The sequence below is a fragment of the Lactuca virosa genome, chromosome 7 (assembly GCF_052849685.1).
Source record: "Lactuca virosa cultivar CGN04683 chromosome 7, Lactuca_virosa_CGN04683_v6, whole genome shotgun sequence".
Classification (NCBI taxonomy): domain Eukaryota; kingdom Viridiplantae; phylum Streptophyta; class Magnoliopsida; order Asterales; family Asteraceae; genus Lactuca; species Lactuca virosa.
In genome coordinates this window covers 52,371,472-52,382,659 of record NC_136432.1, presented here as the reverse complement: position 1 = coordinate 52,382,659, position 11,188 = coordinate 52,371,472, and positions in this window count along the sequence as shown.

The following is an 11,188-nucleotide window of genomic DNA, read 5'->3' as shown; positions in this document are numbered from 1 at the left end:
CACGAGGAATTATTGCATATCGAGTTAAATGGATTCGACATAGTTTTAGGAATGGATTGGCTTAGCGCCAATGACGCCGAAATATTGCGTAGGAAGAAAATAGTAAAAGTAAACCCGCCAGGGAAAGAGTCGTTTATGGTGTACGGAGACGAACGCAGAGTAAACTCTGGAATCATTTCCCTAATGAAAGCCAGAAAGTGTTTGGCCAAGGGGTGTACATGATATTTAGCGTTCGTGATCGATGCTAAGAAGGAAAAGAAGGAGGTGCAGGATATTGCGGTGGTGTGTGATTATCCGGAAGTCTTTCCCGAAGATCTTCCCGGATTGCCCCATGATCGACAAGTTGAGTTTCGTATCGACTTGTTACCAGGAACGACGCCGATAGCCAAAGCACCGTATCGATTAGTGCCAACCGAAATGAAAGAACTTATGACACAACTTCAGGAGTTATTGGACAAAGGTTTCATTCGACCCAGTTCATCACCCTGGGGAGCCCCTGTTTTGTTTGTAAAGAAGAAAGACGGGAGTATGAGAATGTGCATCGATTACCGAGAGCTGAATAAAGCGACAATAAAGAACAAGTATCCGTTGCCGAGGATCGATGACCTGTTCGACCAGTTGCAAGGTTCGAGATACTTTTCGAAGATCGATCTTAGGTCAGGATACCATCAACTGAAGGTGAGGGAGCAGGATATCGAAAAGACTGCGTTCAGAACAAGATATGGACACTATGAATTTTTGGTTATGTCGTTCGGGTTAACCAATGCCCCATCAACTTTCATGGATTTGATGAACAGGGTTTGTAAACCATACCATGATAAATCCGTGATAGTATTCATAGACGATATCTTGATCTATTTGAAGAGCAAGCAGGAGAATGACAAGCATCTGCGTGAAGTGCTAGAAGTTTTGAAAAAGGAGAAGCTGTATGCAAAGTTCTCTAAATGTGAATTTTGGATTCAAGAAGTCCAATTTTTAGGTCATGTGGTTAACCAAGAAGGAATAATGGTTGACCCAGCAAAGATTGAAGCTGTGATGAAGTGGGAACAACCAAAAAGTCCTACGGAGATTAGAAGCTTTTTAGGATTAGCTGGATATTATCGAAGATTTATCCAAGGCTTTTCTTCGATCGCTACTCCATTAACAGCTTTGACCCACAAAGGAGCTACTTATGCTTGGAATGAAAAGCATAAGGAGGCCTTTGAAAAGTTAAAGAAGAGACTGTGTGAAGCACCGATTCTTTCGTTACCTGAAGGAGTTGATGACTTCGCAGTTTATAGTGATGCCTCTGGAGTTGGGTTAGGATGTGTTCTGACCCAAAGGGATAAAGTGATAGCGTATGCATCGAGGCAGTTGAAAGAACAGGAAAAGAACTACCCCACTCATGATCTGGAGTTGGCAGCGGTAGTATTCGCCTTAAAGATATGGAGGCATTATCTTTACGGTACTAAGTGTAAACTTTTCACTGATCATAAGAGTCTTCAATATCTCTTTAATCAGAAGGAATTGAACATGAGACAACGGCGCTGGCTGGAACTACTCAAGGACTACGATTGTGAGATACTTTACCACCCTCGTAAAGCAAATGTTGTTGCTGATGCTCTCAGTCGGAAGGTAAATCTTGAAAAGAGAAGGCCAAGAGCGTTGAAAATTGAAGTCGTCTCGACAATTGTGGAAAGTATAAAGAAAGCTCAGGAGGAAGCTTTAGAGAAAAATGACCGGAAGGAGGAACGTTTTGGAAAAACGTTGGTGTTTGATACAAACGGTCAAGGATTGAAGGTATTCAAATATAGGATTTGGGTACCTAAGACGGAAGGAGTAAGAGGTCTTCTGATGGAAGAAGCTCACAAAACCATGTACTCGATTCATCCCGACAGTACGAAAATGTATAGGGATCTAAAACCCTATTACTGGTGGCCGACGATGAAGCTCGATGTTGCTAAGTATGTGGCCGAGTGTGTAACATGTGCTAGGGTTAAGGCACAACATCAGAAACCGTATGGGAGTTTAGAACCTTTACCTGTACCCATGGGTAAATGGGAAGATATCACTATGGATTTTGTGACTAAACTGCCCAGAACAAGGAACGGTCACGACATGATTTGGGTGGTCATTGATCGCTTCACTAAGAGTGCGCATTTCATAGCCGCTAACGAGAAATGGTCTATGGATAAACTTGCGAATTCTTACGTGAAGGAAATTGTGAGGCTACACGGTGTTCCGTTAACGATTGTATCCGATCGTGACAACCGTTTTACCTCAAGGTTTTGGAGAAGTCTACAAGAGGAATTGGGTACCAAGTTGTGTTTGAGTACAGCTTACCATCCTCAAACCGATGGTCAGAGCGAACGAACGATTCAAACATTGGAGGATATGCTGAGAGCATGTACCCTAGAATTCCAAGGTAACTGGGATGAACACTTACCTCTAGTAGAATTTTCCTATAATAATAGTTTCCACTCGAGCATCAAGATGGCACCTTATCACGCTTTGTATGGGGAGAAATGTCGAACGCCATCATGCTGGCTGGAAGCTGGGGAAAAGCAGTTTATGGGACCTGAGATAGTCAATCAAACTGCTGAAAAGTTGAAAGTGATAAGAGAAAGGATGTTAGCTGCTCAAGATCGACAAAAGAGTTATGTTGACAAGAAAAGACAACCGATATCCTTCGATGTTGGAGATTCGGTTTTACTTAAAGTCTCGCCGTGGAAGGGACTTATAAGATTTGGTAAGAGGGGAAAAATGAGTCCAAGGTTTATTGGACCATTTAAAGTTCTTCAGAGGATCGGGAATCAAGCTTACAAGCTAGAATTACCGGAAGAACTGGAGGGTATTCATAATACCTTTCATGTGTGCTATTTGAGAAAGTTCACGGGAGATGTGCCCGACATAATTCCCATTTCTGAGTTAAGGTTGGATGAAAACAAGAGGTTGATCGAAGAACCTGAGGCAATCGTTGACCGTAAGACTAAGAAGCTGAGACGTAAGATGGTCGATTTAGTGCTTGTGCGTTGGAAACATACGAATGGGCCAAATCTCACTTGGGAAACGGAGAGTGACATCATGAGTCGCTACCCGCATTTGTTTATTGATGTGTGATTCCGGGGACGGAATCATCCTAAGGGGGAGAGAATTGTAATGCCCGTGTTTCTAGGCTAGGCATTTATATTGACATTATAGTCTAGGTTAACCTTTGTAACTCATTTTGAAGAAATGAAAAGGAATTATGTGAATTATGTGTTTTATGCTTAATTATTAGGGCTTAATTAATTAAGAATAAAAATGAGCGTCAAAAAAATTAAATTTTAGATAAAGACGATATCTATTAAGAAACTTGTAGTGGGCGTGACAAGGATTACTAATATATAAAGAATGCCGAAATCCGAGTTATAACGAAGAAGTTATGACATGTCGAAGTTTCACGACAAAACCGGCTCGGTGCTGAATGTCGTAAAAAGTGAGTTTTCGATAAACTACTTTTTAGCCTTAGTGATCTAAACGAAACTCGTAGTGTTCGTTAAACCGAGAAGTTCTATGAAAAGAACGCCCAAATCTGACTTCGTATGAGAAAGTAATGATTTTTCGAAGTTTCAGCTTAGCAGTAGACAGCTAAAAACTCGAATTTTAGATCGAGTGATTTTTAGCCGACACGACCTAAACGAGAATCGAAGATCTCGTCATTAGTAGCACAACGGTAAAAAGTCTGACGAAAACGGACGTCGGATGAAGAAGTTATGAATTTTTAACGGATTTCCTGTCCCGGTCTGTTAAAAATAATAATATAAAAATTAAAGTCAAAATTAGCCGAAGATGTCTAAACAGAAGTTGTAGAGCGTAATTTTACCTACGCGTGCATATAAAGAACGTCAAAAACGGAGCTCGTATGCGAAAGTTATGGATTTTAGAAGTTTTTGCACAAAAACCGAGAACATTCGCATAGTCACAATTTGCCACGTCACCCTCACTTAGAATGTGACACGTGTCCGAAATCAGTGAGTCATGCGAAGCCACGTGGCGAAATCTGCTGAGTCACCCTCGCATGAACAGTAACCGCGGTCCACTAATAATCCGACGCGTGCCCTTGGTGCGTGTCCGAACCCTCGCCTGCATGCCACGAACCAACCCTACTTCGGACTAGACCTCGTTCCAGTAGGAGACTGCCAGCAAGCCCTCGCATGCGCAGCCATGTGTGAACCCATGTGCGAGCCTTCCTGCGAGCCGTCGGATCTGCAGTGCGTGGCCTCTTCTCAGCGGTTGGATCGGGACTTCGGACCATATAAATAGAAGGGGACCTGCGAGCCTTCTCGGGTACTTTTGGAAATTTGCTATATTTCACCCCTTTCTTCATATTTTCTTCATATTAACATCCCCCGAAGCCCCGGTATCGATTATATGCCCCGGAATACGCCACGAAGAGCCCGTAAAGCTCGGAAAATTTATCTTTTCGGTTTCGAAGGCCGACTTTTGCAGAGCCCGGTTTCTCAATAAAACTCCCGGTTTTATTAGAAACGAACGTTTTAGGAAACGAATTGCTGCCCGATTATCATCAAAACTTGTGAGTGTATAGTCACTTTCATTTTACACATAGATATGAAATATTTACTTTATAATACGTGCTATGTGTAAATATATTAATTGTTTATTTGAGGTGACTGTTGAGTTGATGTTTTATACAAGTTTTAAACTGTATAAGTATTTTTATCTACAAATATGTTGGATAGAACATGGGTAGATAGTGATGTGTGATAAAATAAAAGTGATGAGAGGCCTCGTTGTGATTTGTGATTCAGTCATCTAGCGGAGTTTGGATGACGACCACGGACTTTCTAGACAGTCTAGTGGGAAACATTAGCAGGTTCGCAACCTGTAGGTGTTAATGAACTTGGGTGTTTATTCGCTGTACTCCATCCCCCTCATGGTTGCCTTTAGGACATGTATGGCTGAGGAAACCCCTTAGCAGTAGTGTCCATCCCGATGATATTCTTTAGGCTAGGTCCCTTGTGAAAAGTGTTTAGGGACGTAAAGTGAGGATAACGGGAATGGGTAATCAGGGTTATTGTTGATTGGTGAACTTAATAAGTTTATTATTACTGTGGGTTGAAAACCCTATATGCTCACCAGGCTCCCAAGCCTGACCCACTCAGTTTTTTTTTATGATTACAGGTAGTGGACCCCGAGCTTAGTCGGTGGATGACGTGAGATTTTTGGATTATAGGCCAGTAGTTGTAAATAACTGTAGTAAGGCTTATAAGGTCTTGTTTATGCTTTTGATCTGTATCGGAACATGACATCCCGAGGTTTTGATATATATGAAAAATATATACCTTCTTAATGAAAGGTTTTGATAAACTTTTATCATATGTTGTTTAGGGACCAATTTCCGCAACATCTTTTGAAAAGATTTCTCTGATTTTATTTTAAAAAGCATAAATTAAATCGGTCTTTTCTGGCCGAGAAATCAGGGGATGTCACAGTACGGGTCGCCGGGGATATGGAATCCATCCATGTTATCTACGCGAGAATAGGGGTAAAAGAAATAATTAATAGACATACTAATTTAGATAATTTATAAGATGATCCTTACTAGTTACTCCAACATTTGCGTAGTGCATACCAGTCATATGTAACCAAAACAGGATAGACCTTCGAATAAGTGACCCTAACTCTAAGCCCACAACCAAACAAGGAACATGAAGTAAAGCAAAGATCACAGATTCTAAGTCTATAACACCCTAGTCATATACAACCTTAGCGTATCCACTCAGCAACTATTGACATACTAGTAAAGACCTTTTTTTTAGTTTGCACATAAGTAATTATAGTAACAAAAATACTCCTATAGTATTTTAAGTTTATGTTCTGTTCTAATATTTTCATTGTAGTAGTGTTGGTAAGTTTTTAGACTTGCTGCGTTACTACAACCATTCCTAGGCACATGCAATCACTTCTTGGAAAGATATAGTTGATCAGGCTATATCACTCCCAGATCTGATTATATGTCCCCAAGCCTACTTGTGTTGTCCAACAATCGTAATACTTTTGTTCAGTCCTAGTGACACTGATTTTAGCATGAATGCAGGTATGTATACTTTGGTTAAATATTTTATTGTTTAAAAGTATAAACTCTTGGTCAGAGTATTTTAATCTCGTTGTGTTTATAGTTGTATATCTTTTATGGGTTGATATACTCAATTCACTATAAACAATGCTCTGATACCAATCTGTCACACCCCAAAACCAGAACGGCGGAAACGTTCGGGGGCGGAGGACGTCATGTACAGTATCACAACAATGCATAATAGTAAACAAGCAACAATATCATCCATTGCATTAATAGTAAAATTTTAATACAAGTGTAATCTGTAGTTTATAAGACACCCAAATTAATGATCAAAATATAGACGAGTCTTGAAAGCTCCGTCTTCTCAAAAACCTGGTCATCTGTACCTGTCTACTGGTGACCTAAGAATACAAGTTATTTTGAAAGCATAGATCAGCATTAATGTTGGTGAGTTTATAAGTATATTAGTGTCATTGTTTGTATAAGTTTGAAGAAAGTACTAGTAAATGTTTGATGTAAAAGTTTGTAAGTGTTTGATGTAAATGTTTGTAAACTTCCTAGAAAATCCTATATTTTCTACTAAAGTAGTCTTCTACCAAGACTCAACTGTTCTCTATGTTTGTTCTTTTGTAAAAGTGTGAGTTTTCCAAAGTATGACTATCATTACCAAAAATATAGTTTTTCATTACCGTTTATGTGAGAAGATTACAATGTGAATGAAATGGGAAAATAAAGATGTACTGTAGTTTTATCTAGGTAACTACCAATGTAATAACTACCTTAAACTTGTTAGTTTAATTAAGGTAAAATGTGATATGATTGTATCCATAGTTGATCGACTAGTATAACACGACGTTCGAGACGTCGAAATGATATGACATTCGTCACCCATAGACATGCAGGTCCCACTGTAGCTAGCAGCAAGGTGTAGGAGGGTCAGTCTCGTATAGATCTATACATAAATTCACGCTCTCCATCCCGGACACTATGGGTACAAAATGTGACGCAGCAGTATATTGCCCAGCCATGAAGTAGTATCTCACATTATTGTTATAGTATTCTTGTATTTGTATAGTATGTTCTAGTGTAGTGAATGTTCTTTCTGTCTAGTGTATAGTATGTTCTATCTGTTTCTCTTTATAGTGAGTATTGTCTCTCGTTATTGTATGTTCTCTAGTGTATAGTGTGTAGTATGCATTGTATCTCGTTATAGTATGTTTCTACTGACTCATGTATGAACTGACTCTTGTATGTTTCATTGTTCTAGAAATAGTATTAGTGACTTCCTAAACTATACCTATTATAGTTTACTAGCAATTTTGTTTGTATGAATGAACATGTTTGTATACCTTTGCTACCCTAAGGTATTGAACTGAACGAAGAACTTTTATATCTATATACATACACATAATATATAATTAAGATTCAAACGACCTTCGGACAAACAACAGATACCCTAACTCCACAACCAAACAAGGAATAGGAAATAAGGCGAGTTATCAGTCGTAAGTCCTTTCAATCCTACTTATATAACTATATCCATATAGACATGATTTGACAAAGTATAAGTTTAAAAGATTTTGATAAAGGGTTTTAAATATAAAAGAGTTTGTAAAACGATTTGAAGCAGTTGATTTGAAAACACAATTTGAAGTATAAGAAATCTATCTGTTTGATAGTTATTAATCACATGCGATTGATATAATAAATATAATAGTTCTACTTGTATTCCCCCCCATAAAAGCATTTAAATCATTTAAATTATAATTTAAGGGGTATAAAATCACCTGTAGTGAGAGATACGAATGAAAGATCGATATGTAGGATGTTAAGTGCCAAGTGAAGCCTTGAGCACAACGGATCCTAATAAGCATATAATGACACATATATGTATATAATTAGTGTTTAAGCAACTAATCATGATAGAGATTCACCTTAGGAACTAGGAAACACTTATACGGAAGTGTTATAATCACAAAGGATTGCATCTAAGCGGTGTATGGCCACACAATGGTGTTTACGGCCAAGGTGTTCACGGCCCTATGTGTTTACGGCCATAGGGTTTACGGCCCTATGTGTTTACGGCCGTAAACTCATGAAGTCTTGTGCCAAAGGGTGTTTTTAAGGTCTTTCAAGCATCAAGGAAGTGTTCTAGACCCATTCCTAGCCTTAAGAAGAGTTTATGGCCAAACTAGTAGCCTTAACAAGGGTTTACGGCCAAGGGAGATGCTCCTGGCCGTAAACTCTCATTGATCTAGGAAATTGGTTTATTTCAAGGATGTAAATCGGGAGCTTCTACTAGATAACAAGTATAGGGAAAGGATACTTACGATATGGAAGCAAAAAGGGTTTATTTCGGCCCAAAGAACTAGTGTGTGTTCTTGGTGTTCTTGAAGATCTAACTCAAAAGATAAAGTTCATGGATGAAATCAAAGGGTGATACTAGTTAAGGAGATGTATCAACAAATCAAAGGATGAAACACTTACATTTTTGAAAATAAAAATGAAGATCCTTTTGATACTTGAGAGAGAATTCGGGTTTCTTGACTTGAAATGGTGAATAATGAGAAAAAGTGAAGGAATATCATCCTTAAGGCCAAGAGTTTACGGCCACCTTGAGTTTACGGCCGTAAACTCATGTGATGTGGCCGTAAACTCCTCATGAAGGAGTTTATGGCTTGATTGGTGGTTTTGAGCTTCAGCAGATACTTCCTAACACTCATTCTTTGGATGTACTAGGCTTAGAACGCTCAAACAGACCCTAAACAATGCTAAAAGATAGCAGAAACAGGTCTGACTTTGATTGAGTTGAAATGTTGTACAAGATAGAAATTTCGGTTTGTCACACATGACGTTTTCAACAAGTCCACATCCTACTAAAGCCTGACCCAAACCTATCGGCTACAGAGTCATAAGTGGTATTCTCATACTGCTCACACACCCAATTATGTCAAACGTATAATGATCCGAAACATGGGTCTCCACTACACTACTGTTGGGTCCAACTCACATAAGTCAAATCCACGATGGTCCACGATATGCTGTGACACCATCTAACCATCAGAATGAGAAGTTCATGGTTCTACACAGCTCTCGTCGTCATCTAACTATGGGCATGAAGACTCACGGCCAACACCCAATGGGCCTATAGGCATACGGCCATCACCCCACCGGCCTGTAGGAACCTAGTTACCATCCCACCCAGTACTTGCCAAAAACAACACGTGTCATGCCATTCTTTAACATGCAAACCCTTTAACAATCTAGACTACTATCGACACAACGCCATACCAAAACATGGTTTCTTGCAGTCAGTAGACAAGATAGATAGTTGAACGCTTGTTCTAGCTCGATAAAAATAAATCCAAGAAGAACCATGCCATAAATTTGAACTACATGTTCTCAGGCGATCTTACCTAGTCCACATACATTCTCACCATAATAATTGTTGAACCCCTAATATTTTACACTCCCCACATAAACATACAACGCTCCTCAGGCCAACAATGTTTCTTCTTCGTCTCAACCCTTTCAAAAGGTGAAATTTAATCAGATCTATCTAAATGAAGAACTGCATCCATTTAAGGAAACATTCTCCTAAACAACCGAAACAAGATCCTAAACTTTGAATAAACTAAACCGATGTCCTCGATGCACAACTAACCAGATAAAACTACCAACCTTGGTGGAAAATCCCAAAATCACCCAAAATGTTATCAAAATTCTGATTGAATCGACCCTAAATACCAATCCCAAATACATGACATCCAAAACTGAACTATGTATAGGCCTGAGGGCACACCTGGACGATTGACTACGACGTTACAACATCCGAACTTTCACTATCCAAAGACAACTGCCAAATTCGACCCTGGTAGAACTTATAATTCCTCAACCAAACCACCAAGGATACACACACCCAAAACCCTAGATAAATCACTGACAAAACTTGATTCAAGTTCGTTGCAGCAACTGCGCCTTCAACTATTACTGCTCGAAGACCCTTGAATGACCCTTAGATGCTTGACTAAGAGTGGAAGGACCAATTGATTGGAAATGTATTGACATCCAAACCCATTGTCCCTATGCCCCGTTGAAAAAAAGCCACATGAAGATACACATACCAAACTCTAAATCTGATCAACAAATCAATAACTGCCCATCCTCGACCATAACTAACCGACCCATAATACGAGCTAACGATGTTCTCTACATCCAATTCCCAACCTGAGCGGCTCAACCGCTCCTCTCCCAAGATCCTTGGCGCTTCCAAAAGGAGCTACTGACCATAATGAGTTCCTTGCCCAACAACATTATGTTGTTAAAAAAGCACATGCATCCTTGAAGACATAAACCTCATGGTAACTTGCTCAACACTCACGATCTGGCCAATCCTTAAGTTCTCCATGACCATGGAGGACGCCAATGGATCCTTGCGAAACACAATGATAAAATTACCTGAGCACTTCAAGGGTAACTTAGTTTCCATCCTTATGCAGAAATAAACCTAAACTAAAACCTCACATAGTTGAACCGTAGATTGGACAATACGGTATCCCGCTAATTAGAATGCTCAGTTCTTCCCCACTTGGGTTCGAACTGTCACCGATTGACGTTTGTAAAAGAAAAAATCTTGGACCAACTCAAATAGTTACATACCAATACAAATTATTATAGCACATAATAAGATGAACCTCCAAATGAAAACTATTCACTCAATTTCAAGGAAACCCTATTGGGTGGAAACAAAACAAATTAAATACTTCATGCCAATATAAAACAACTTTGGTGAAACTCATAGAAATAAAAATTATGAAAAACATAAATCACAAGAACACAATATGTAACGTTGTTCGGTCAAGGTGACCTATGTCCATGGGCGAACGAGAGATAGAGATGATTTTATTACCTTTTAGGGACAATTGCAAACACTCAACTTGTATATCACTTTTGTTCTCAGTGAAAACTAGTGATTTTTAATGATGGGGATATGAGCCTATTTATAGGAAAGCATGGGAAAGCCCCATCCATAGTTATCCCATAAAGGGGATGCCCTAATTTCCAACCAATCATAGAATGTCATGCAGACACTTCTAGAACCTTCATCCTTCAGAGACATTGTATTGG